At 37.2% G+C, this 11,097-nt stretch overlaps 1 long non-coding RNA gene across 2 annotated transcripts in view; it reads left to right on the top strand.

The window, feature by feature from the left end:
* Positions 1–11,097, top strand: part of LOC125696257 (uncharacterized) — a 109,525-nt gene that overhangs the window by 40,089 nt on the left and 58,339 nt on the right. The window lies entirely within an intron of this gene.

The raw sequence follows: 11,097 nt of genomic DNA, 5'->3' as shown, positions 1-11,097 counted from the left end.
CATTGATCGTTTAATTGCTTCAGGAAGGCATTGTTATCCCAGGAGATCCTATATGTGTCTCAGAGCCACCAAGGCCCGTAAGTGGGATATGGATACCATCTACTCTGATTGGACCTCGCAATTAGTAAAGAACCAAAATGGATAACCAGGACACAATAAGTACAATGTCTTTCAGATGACTGTCTGCCATGTTCTGTGAGAGATGATCTTTTAGAGCAAGGAATAATGCTTCCTTATTGGATATGAGCTGAAATGGTTGAGCTTGAAGGTCCTTAATGCAAGGACATCTTTTGCTGGAGTTGAGGCTGCTTGGATACAGCAGAGCTTCCTAGCCAGGGAAAAATTTTCTTTCATAAAATATGAATTTTTATGTCAATAGATGTTTGTATGAGCATCTATGTCCGTGTGGAGAAGCTGGAGCACAAAAAAAATATCAAGCATGCAAATGAAAAAAACCTGCTTTTTTATGAAGAAAATGGATCTGCTCTCTGTTGGTTGCATTGCTTACATAGTTGATAGTTTAAACTTTATAATAAAGTTTAAAAAAAAAATGTGTGGCAAACTAAGCAACTGGAACATAGGTAGAAATAATATATTTGGGTTACAGGAAAAAAAGCTGGCATGACTTTAAAGGCACACATTTCATAACACCACATATGCAAAGCATTATAATAATTGTACTGTGCACATCTGTAACAGACAGAGTGAACAATGAATATTAAAAACATGTTCCTAAAGCTGGTCCAGAAGCTTGGCAGCAGAATTTTATATGGGAGACCAGTACTAGTGTCTAAGCACTGGGTTCTCTGCTGGCAAGCTTTGGCTTTGGCTGAGGTGGTGGGCTTGGGTGCAGAGGGGAGGAATTTGGTGAGGCTGTTCCAGATGCTGCTGTTTCATTCCCTCTCTTGCTACCCCATGGAATATATTTTGCTGAGGAAATCTGGCTGGAGCTATGCTTTTCAGAGCTTTTGTTGTACTAGAATGAGGAGGAAAAGAGATGGTTGTGGAAGCAAACATGCAGCAAGCAAATGGGCTGGAGGCCACGCTGGGAACACCTGGCCTCTCTTCTTAACAAGGATACAGAAAAATTTGGATTTCCTGAGATGGGACTTCTGGGCAAGATGGGCAAGATAAGTACTCACACTGAGGTTGTGTGGTTCCTGCTAGCTGAAAATATATATAATTTAAATAGTGGACTATGCAGCACATTAAAGACGTTTTACAGGGAAGAACAGTGCGGTGTTGTTCAATAAAGAACTCCTTGCAAACAGTGGAAAACGTAGCAGCTGCCTTACAAGGAGTAGTTCATCTTTCCACCAAAATGCCAAGTTCAGAATGATTTGAAGATTCAGATACAGATTTAAAAGGAAAAAGTAGGGTATCATGTTTTTCATTTTATAGCAACAGGAGACGTGCGATGAAAAGACCCAGAACTCAAATGCCTTCCATAAGCACAGGAGAGTAATCTTCCTGTTAGACTCTAAAAAGGGCATGGATATCAAAATGTCACAGCTCTGAATTCAGTGGCTTTGCCATGAGATTGCAGCTGTGAAGACAGCAATCAAGATTTCCTTATGTCCTGTAGAAGGAGGAACTTGAACACTTGGTCTCCAGGCACAAATGGTAATCATTCATCAGGGAAATGTTCTTCTCATTCTTCTCTTCTCTCTGTTGAATTTTTTTGTTCCTCTACATTACTTTACTTGCTGGGGCCATTTTATTCCTTTCTTTTTCTGTCTTTTTACACCTTAGAACTTTTCTCTTTGGATGCCTAAGAAAATTAACAACTGTAATGTTGCTGCTTCATTATGTCTATCACACTTGTCACCACTATTTCACTTATGCCTTTTACTTCTCTGTCAGCTAGCCTGTATAACATTATGAAAGCACAAAGCTTTTAGAGGAAAGACCAACTTGCATTCTGTGCTCATGTAATGTCAATCTCACCCATGATTAATGCTCAAAAGTGCTATGGTAATACTTCTATTATTACTACTAATCCATCCTTAACAAATACTATTTAAGATAATGTCAAATGCTGAAAGACTGTTTTGGGCTCAACAGAAATAACATCTTCATTGTCACGAGACAGATTTAAAAATCTTACTATTAATAATAATACATAGACTTCCTGAGGCAATGCAAAATAGATGCTTTATTTTTCACAGGAAAGTGGGGATTTGCCAGAAATTCTATGACTTTAAGAGCAGAAGATTAAAGGAAACAAACATTAGGAGATTAGCAACAAAGTCATAAGAAATGAAAACATTGGATATTCATAAGCTAATAGTCACAAAAATCAGAGATGCAATGAATTTCAATTGTAAACATTTAAGTCATCTAAAAATTATTATAATCCCATTTTTCTTTCTTTTCTTCTTTGAAACACTTCTCTGATTAAATAAAGTTAGTTAAACTGTGGATTGTTTAGCTTAAACATATCTTCAAAGACAATTAACAGCATTCAGAAAGGTTCTTTGATGTGAAATGAGAAAAAATTAGTGTATTAAAAATACTTATTTGGATTTTGATTAAGTAAACCAGGAAAGAGCCATTCCGAGATGGAAGATAGAAGTTATTTATATAGGAAAGCCATTGTCTATGTTCATGTAATGGGTTATGATGTGTTATAGCTAAATTCAAAGGTGTTACACAGAAAAAGTACGTAAATACTATGCTAGTTATCTTCCTTATCGATATATCATATGCAGTCTCTATCAAAAACTCACAGTAACCAAGCAATTATGAAATCTAATGAGAAGTATTGAAAATAAATACATCTGATATTACATGATTTGCAAAATATGGTAGCTGTCTTGAATTGTTGCAAAGAGCAAGAAAATGAGTTGGGTAGGAGTGATGTACTAACCAAGGAATGCTATAGGAATGATGGATACTGTGATAGGTATCCAACAGGCATGAGGGGAAAAGAAATCTGATCCTAGTTAGTAGGGAAGGAGGAGTCATATTTCATGTAAATCTTAAACCTGCATTACCAAGAACCAGAGATAAAGTGAAAGGAAAGCAAGAGAAGCTACATGGGATCCACGCTGAAGAGAGAATATACAACCTGAAATATCTCACTGATGTTGGTAACTCTGGAGTTGTGATGAGGTATTAGATGTCTGTCTTCCTTTTCTTCTGTTGTCCCTTCCATTAATGTTGTCAGTCAGCTCTGTAAGATGGTATTAAAAAGACAAAAGACTACTAGGCTGCTAACTTGGATTTTGAGGCTCACTACAGCCTTAGAGAGTATGCTCTGGAATACAATATCCTGAAGGAGAGGCTGAGCAGTATCTATTGCCAACTATCATAGCTAAGGGAGAAGTGATGAATGGCAGTTGGGAGAAGAGGCTAATCACGGGCATATTTTAAGCTGTTGAAAATACATTGCTTTTTTAAGGATTCACCAGGCTCAAGAATGGTACCACCCAATGAGCAGGAAATCGAGAAAAGATGTCAGGAGATGTGTGTCTATGTCATTGTTGAGTCATTTATGATAGTATTTGATAGTTCATGGAAATTAGGGGGAAGGACGTAGGACTGGAAGAAATCAAATGCTACTACTGTGCCCAAAAAGTGCAAGAATGAAGAAACAGGGAACTATAGGCCAGATACCTTCAGTTTGATAAGGTATAAAGTTGATAAGGATAAGGTTTGATAAGGTTTGATAGGTAACTGAAGAAGGAAATAATTCTTGAAGCCATTTCCAAACTAATTAAAGACAAAAACAAAAAACAAAAAAAACAAAAAAAAACCACAGACCTGCATGAAAGGAATCAATATGTATTAATGAAGGAGAGATTATGCTCGCTCAGCTTGATAAACTCTGATGATTGGCTTGCTGGATGCGTGTAGAACAGTCAGCATTGTTTATTCTAACTTCAGTAAGGCTATCAGCAGTGTCTCCCATAGTACCCTAGCAGATAAACTGATGAAGTACAGTGTATATTAATGAACAGTGATGTAAATTGAAAACTTGCTGAATTGTTGGGCTTAAATGTTTGTTATCACTGACGTGAAGCTCAGTTGGAGGGCACTCACAGATGGTTTATCAAAGAGGTTTATCCTGGGGCCAGCAGTGTTTAACCTTTTTATTAATGACCTAATCTACACAACAGAGGGCACCCTCAGAAAATTTGCAGGTGACAGAAAACTAGGAGGAGTAGCAGATCTATCAGATAGTTAGGCTGCCATCCAGACGGACCTCAGCAGTTTGGAGAGTGGGCTGAGAAGAATCGCATGAAGATTAGTAGGTGAAAGTACATGGTCCTGCACCTGAGGAGGAATAAAACCTATAAAATGTCAGATCTATAAAATCACTAGTAAATGCTGAGGACTAACCAGCTAGAAAATATCTTTGCAGAAAAGCACCTAGCTGTGCTGGTGGATGACAAGTTGAATCTAAGCCAACAAAATGTTTTCACATTGAAGCAGCTTATTGTACACTTGAGGCTTGAGAAACATCAGCTTGCACTAATAAATAGCGATGTTGATGCATACATAATGTGTTAAAATAATTAATGAATTTAAATGAAGTCACAATTCCAAAGATGCTTTATAAAATCTCTTCAGTTGTATCACATAATTTTCTCATAAGGACAAAAACTAAATATATTCATGTTGCCTTGGGGAATGGTTTGCCTAATGGTAATGTCACAAGGTTCATACAATAGACATTTAGGATTCACCTACCAGTAAATGACAGCTTGCTGACAAGTATGTCTTCATTTGCATATATTAAGTCAGGAAAAAAATTAAGTTGTACAATCTTTAGGACATGTTCTGTTTGAAAACAGTCTTAGATGTTGTAGCAGTGTAGTTATGTGAAAAAAAAGGGTTTGATAATGGAATTCAAAAAAATGTTGTTATCCTTTTTAGTATTGCTGATTTCTTTGGAAGGTCAAATAATGAAATCTAGCTCTCTTCAATTGCTGGGTAACCTTGAAACCACATTTAAGATGTGCAGGATACATGCTAACATTAGCTAATCTCTCTGATTAAAATTCTATACAACAACTTATTTTAGTCTTAAGGTATGAGCCTTTTCATTCTCCAAAAGACAGATTTAAAGTTATTAATTTCTAGAGGGAATAAGTGAGTAAAGCAATATATGAATTATTTGCTTATCTACATTAAATTGTTCCAGAACATAAAATCGCGTGAAAAAAAAAAAAATATATATATATATATATATATACATATATGTTATGGATTAGATTAAGATATTATTATAGTTTTATTTTGGGTACAGGACTCCATTCACTTCAGAAGAGTTATTCCAAGCTTACTTCCAGAGTGGAAACAGATTTAAGTTGAAAAAATAATGAAGATATGGATTTATTGATAATATTTGTGATATTAATGGTGTAGTTGCTAGAAATAATAGGTTTGAAAAGTTCTCTTAGAGGCATAAAAACTAGTTGTAGAATTTCTATGAGTAATCACATGTCCCACCATCATTAAATGTAATTTTTCTGTGAGATCTGCAGGAATCCCTTGTCACTACACTAGCATACAGAAGATGTTCCAACAACAGGGAATGTTTCAGAAAGACTTCACTTACGGCTCAGTTCATGGACTTCACTGTAGCACTGAGATTCTTGCCCTGGAACATCTTGAAACAAAATCAGAGTGTTTAGACACATGACAATAATCTCATTTACATGCAAATATCAAACTAAAGAATAGCTTGGGCTAACAAAAACTCTAAATGACAAATTCTTCACTTTATTCTGAGCCTGTATGACAAGAACTGGTGAAATAAATAAAGAGGTTGGTACCGACCAATGCATGTAATGTGAAATAGTGCTAGGAATTGAAGGGACATGCAAAATAACTAGCAAAACACTGTAACTTCACAAAGAATGTGTTCTTCAAGATACGAAAGTTTAACTTGTAAAGTAACAAGTTTTATCATTTGGCAGGGAATATTAATTCATTTTGTCTTTGTTGTTTCCTGGGGAAAGCCAGACCTTTCCTCTCAACAAAATTACTTCTTATAAAATGATTTTTTTTTTTTTTTTTGCATCTTTTATGGCATTTTTCACCTGCTAGTGAACTTTATCATATCAGAGAACTGATGGAGGGCAGGTATTGGAAAAAATCTTGGATTGAAAGAACTGCAACCTAGGAATCATTCTACTCTTTTAATATTTATAATGCAGTAGTGCTCAAAGATTTTGTTGCATGTGAGATACAAATATAGTGATACAAATGGGCCCTTCTCAAAGTGCTTTCAACAAAAGAATTAAAAAAAAAAAAAGGAAAGAAGAAGTGGCAAGACTAACAAAAAAGACTTTATATGAAAGGACAATAGCTTGCAGAGTTTCTGAGAAGGCTGTTCTTCACCCTTAGCTCTGACTTTCTGACTTCATATTTTAAGGGATATCTCTGGCAGATGGAAAAGTCTTCAGCATCCTAAGCAAGGGTAAGACTGCTTTACAAGAGATCAGAGAATTAAGACTGATCTGGAAAGAAATGGGCCCCACTGCACATAGTCTAGATTCTTCCTTGAGATTATTATTCCAAGTTAACTGTCAATTTAATAGGCAATAAATCTAGTTGATCAGCACACAGAATGCTTCCCACATGGAAAAAGATTTTTTCAGATTAGACAACAAGCTGATATGATCATGCCACACCATAAGCCTGGGGAAAAAAAAAATCCTGAGTATATAAAGCTGTAATAATTTACAGCTAGTTTTGCACAGCTGTCTGAGAGAAAAACGATGGAGCGAGGGGGAGGAAGCAAACCAAATATCTGCTGACACATAAATGTGAGAACTAAAGAGCAAAAGAAATTAGGTTAACCTTCAAGTGACTGTGCCAGGTAAAATCAAATCTGAACAGCTGCATTCATTTTTGTAAGCAGTGAAATTGGAAGAGGATGTTTTTAAGGTAAACTACTAGGCTATGCAAAGTGAGGACTGGATGGAGTGAGAAAGAGCCTGTTTTCAGTGATGGTCTCAGTCCGAGGTCTGTAGAGATCTTTGAAATTGTTTGCAAAAGGTGACTGCAAAAACCAAGGTTATAAATATTCTAAAGCAACCCATGTGTGTTAATTTTCACTGAGGTTTCCACTTCTCCAAGTTAATTAGAAAGGGGTCCAGGAATCAAAAATGTTGAAAAACACTGGGTTGTGGGCTAACCTCGGTCCTTGGACACACACCCAGCTCTCATTGCTGGCCCTGGGAATGCTCTTGTGTCTGAAGAATTGGCCCTATTCATCCAACAGTCATTAAGAAAGAAAAGTCATCCCCAGCCAAATAGTGAGCAGGAACAGGTATATATCAGATAATGGACAGGCCAGAATGCACAGAGGTTGTAATTCACCCATGGGGTCCCTGCGAGTGCATGTGCTCTAACTGCACAGCAGTTTGAATTCAGCCTTGTGTTTGCACCACGGCCATCTGGTGCTATTTAAAATATATACTCTTCAACTTTGACCTTTTAATCTTTCTGGTTTGAAAACATACACCAGTTCAAAGGTTACCTCTCTTAACCTTGAGCAATTCCCTTTCAGGAACGGCACTGAAAGGTTATTATTATCACCACTTTTACTGGTGTTAATGAAGGGGTAATTTTCTATTGTGGTTTGTACACACATTTCAGAATAAAGCAGAACGCAATCATTATACATTTAAATCCACATTTTCCATAAATGCCATGATTTTTAGGTGCCTCAGTTTTGGGAAATTCAAAGTGAGCAGCTTTCTCAGGGGCCTAATTATCAAATGGACTGAAAACTTGCAACCTCTCCACTGCCCCTCAGATTCCAGAACCTGAGGCACTTGGGAGCACTGCTAATGTTTTAACAGTTTAACCATACATGGCCATGCAGATGCGCACAAATCACTGAGCTGCAGAACAAATATTCAAGGTCTATGTTCTGCCTATGATAATGAAGAAATATAAAGTCAAACAAAATGTACTTTCTGCCCTAAAGCCATATAAAATATAGAAACAGCCAACAGTGGACAACAGTAACAGGGCTCTCCAACAATGAGACATGGGACTACAACAAGGGAACCTTCAAGTCTTTGGTAAAAACTTCTATCTGGCCAGTATCAAGAGAGATGGTGGATAAGGGTGGTGTTGTGATAGCTATTTTTTTCAGTGACAAAGAAGTAGCCCTGACAATCTGTGTCATTTATTCCTTTTAGCTGATCACTTGTGTTAAGTGTCACCCAGATGGTTTAATATCACATGGAGCTTTGAGCAAGGCTGGGTCTTTTCTTTTGTATGGAATTTAAAATTTTATTTTTTAAAAAATATAATATTACTTGAAATTAAACTATTTCCTGAACCAATGTAAGAGAAGAGCAAATACAAAGGAAAGGTAACTAGCTCTGTAGGCACCATTTGAAGGAGCTGATACCTGACCCTCCTCCATTATCCTAAGATTTATGTTTGGTTTTCCAAAACTGCAATACTTGCTACTGATTATTTCAAAAGGGCTCCAGATCCCCTGGGACTTAGGGTCAAGTATGAGAAGCACACCCCTCATTTGTCCCCAGTTTTGAGCCTAGGATTTGAGTTCACCTATTGTTTAAGATTAATTCTTAATTCTATCCAACTTGACTCACAAACCCACAGTCATTTCTATATCAACATAAAAATTATTTGAAATAACCTGGAGTTGGTATTGCATTTTTACTGTTGTGCATCAGATTTTAAGCAACCCACAAAGAATATGAGAGGAACTAATTCTCTTCCTTACATTAAAAAAAATTATTGGAACTTCTAAAAAGAATTTACACATATTGCTTCAGGCTGCTAGCCACTCGCCTACAGGTGGGTGGTGTTTGTTTAATAGCTGAAATACTTTTTGACTTGCCTTTCTGTTTTCCTTGTTTCCCAGGTGATTGGTTCTGGTGTTTTCAGAACTGTCTACTGCATCCTGAACATTTTCCATGCATCACTGACTGGGAACATTTTAAGTTGGCGTCAAAGATAGAGTCTGTGGGGAAGTCTGCACACAAATAATACTTCTTCATTGTTCTTGCTTAGAAGTGTTCATGCTTTTTGCAAGCTGTTTCACCCTCTGTGGCAGAAGAGTAAACTATAAATAATCAATCCGTTTTTTTTTTCCTTAGCAAGCCATATTCTCATTTCCAGAGCCAATGTACCACTGGATGACAGAAAGAGAAAGTGCTCAACACCATTAGCATCAGCCATCCGCTGAGGCCTGACTTGGCAGGCATGTGATAACAGCCATGTAAGGAAGCTTAGGAGAGGCCACACAGGAAGATTATATAAATGAGAACCACAGTTGTAGACAGATAATGAAATACAATGAGATGGGCTGGAGGATACTGGGTGTCCTTTGGCATAAGGAAACAATCTATTTTTTGTAAGCTTTTATTCAAGCAGAACGTCTGACATTCACATATATAGACCACAATCTGCGAGAGCAGCATAACTCAATATATAATAATAATAATTCAATAATAACAAGAATAACTCAAAATTTTGAAGTAGTCTCCTAAGCAGAGATACTTATGAAGCAAGAGTTACCTCTGGAAGTGCAGTAGACAGCTGCCTGGAATCAAGCCTTTAGCACCCTATTTTATTGTATTTAGTTCTGAAGTTGGAGGGGAAGGTGAACAGTAGGGTGGTGAGCACAGTGTTTGGAGTTGCAGATTTGGTCAGGGTCAATAAAATTTTGTAGAGTGTCCTCACAGGCCAGAAGACAAAAAATGTGTGATAATGTGTCTCTGAACTGTACTGCTGGAAGCAGCACTAGCAAGGATTTTGTGAGCTCCCTAGACTTATTTCCATCCTATCAAACTGGAGCAGGACATAACACAACTACTGTGGGAACTATCCTGACTATTCACACATGGTCTGCTGTAAGGTATTTGCCAGCAGCTCAAAGCATGGCCTGAAGCTACAAAAAAAAAAAAAAGAAGCAAAATGATTATTTCTGTCATTAATTTCTCCCTCTGCTTTTGGTCTAGATAAGAAATGGTGAGAAAAGAAAGGATAAAGTAAGGTAACAGGGAAAGATTCTTAGAAGTATTAGAGGGATTCTTGACCTTTCCTATACAGAAACCAAAAGAAAGACAATCATCTAGAACTGGTTCAAAAGAGCAAATCTGCTGCTGAAGAAAAGATAAGGAAAGAGACTAGGAGTCCAGATGCAAACTGTTGTTTAATGAAAAACTCTCTAAGAAGTAGTTCTGTTGGGAAAACTTGATTGCCCCATTCTGTAGGCTTTATCTCTTGGTGCTCTCATAGGTGGGCCACAAAAGGGGAAATTTTACTTATTAGTCGTGTAGGAACTCTGTGGTGCCCAAAAGATATTCACACAGCTAACTGGTTTTGCAGAGGAAAAGAATTTAGGTTCCCCAGTAAAGCTCGCTGTGGATGTTTTTATGGAAAAGGAAAATCTACCTGAAACTTTCAGGTGTTAAAGCAAAAGCCAGAGACTTTAAGCAATTTTACACCTGGATCCTGGAGGAGCACCTACATTTGGATCATGGAGAGGCATCTAAGATGAAGAGGAAAAAAATCTCCCTATTCCAGTAAATAGGCATACAAATCTAAGTTAGGCTTCATATGTTTTGAAAACAGCTCCTCCATGGATGAAAAGGAGGTTCTATATTGAGTGTCCTGTAAGTCCTCCATCCATTTATTTTGTGAAAGGTCTCTACCACCTGTATTTGGACACTCTGAAAACAAGGTATTTCTGCTTGTGCTCATGTTTGAATTCTGAGTTGGAAATCCTGTTTACCAAGTTACCACTTGCCTGGGTAAAGAGTTTCTTTGCTAGCTTTTTACTCCTGGGACACATGGAGCTCTGAGTAAAAAAAATAATTTGCAACACATAATTTATTTGGCAGTTAGCCTTTTGCTCTTTTTTCCATGAGTGTAGCAGCAGCATGGTTTCTTGAATGTACTCGTTATTCAAATATATTCTCTGAATAAACAGCCAAATATTCTGTACTGTCAGATTTTGCCATGACATGTTGACTGGTGATGCATCTCTCTTGGGCTTGGCTGATCACTCTGAGGTTGAGAACATTTATGCAGAGAAAATATCCCACTGTGGTTTGTAATTTGCCTCTGAGCCCCTCTCCCCTCATTCTGAAA

This window comes from Lagopus muta, chromosome 7 (assembly GCF_023343835.1).
Source record: "Lagopus muta isolate bLagMut1 chromosome 7, bLagMut1 primary, whole genome shotgun sequence".
In the NCBI taxonomy this organism is placed as follows: Eukaryota; Metazoa; Chordata; class Aves; order Galliformes; family Phasianidae; genus Lagopus; species Lagopus muta.
Note: the sequence above shows the minus strand (reverse complement) of the source record. Positions and strands in the feature narration are given on the sequence as shown.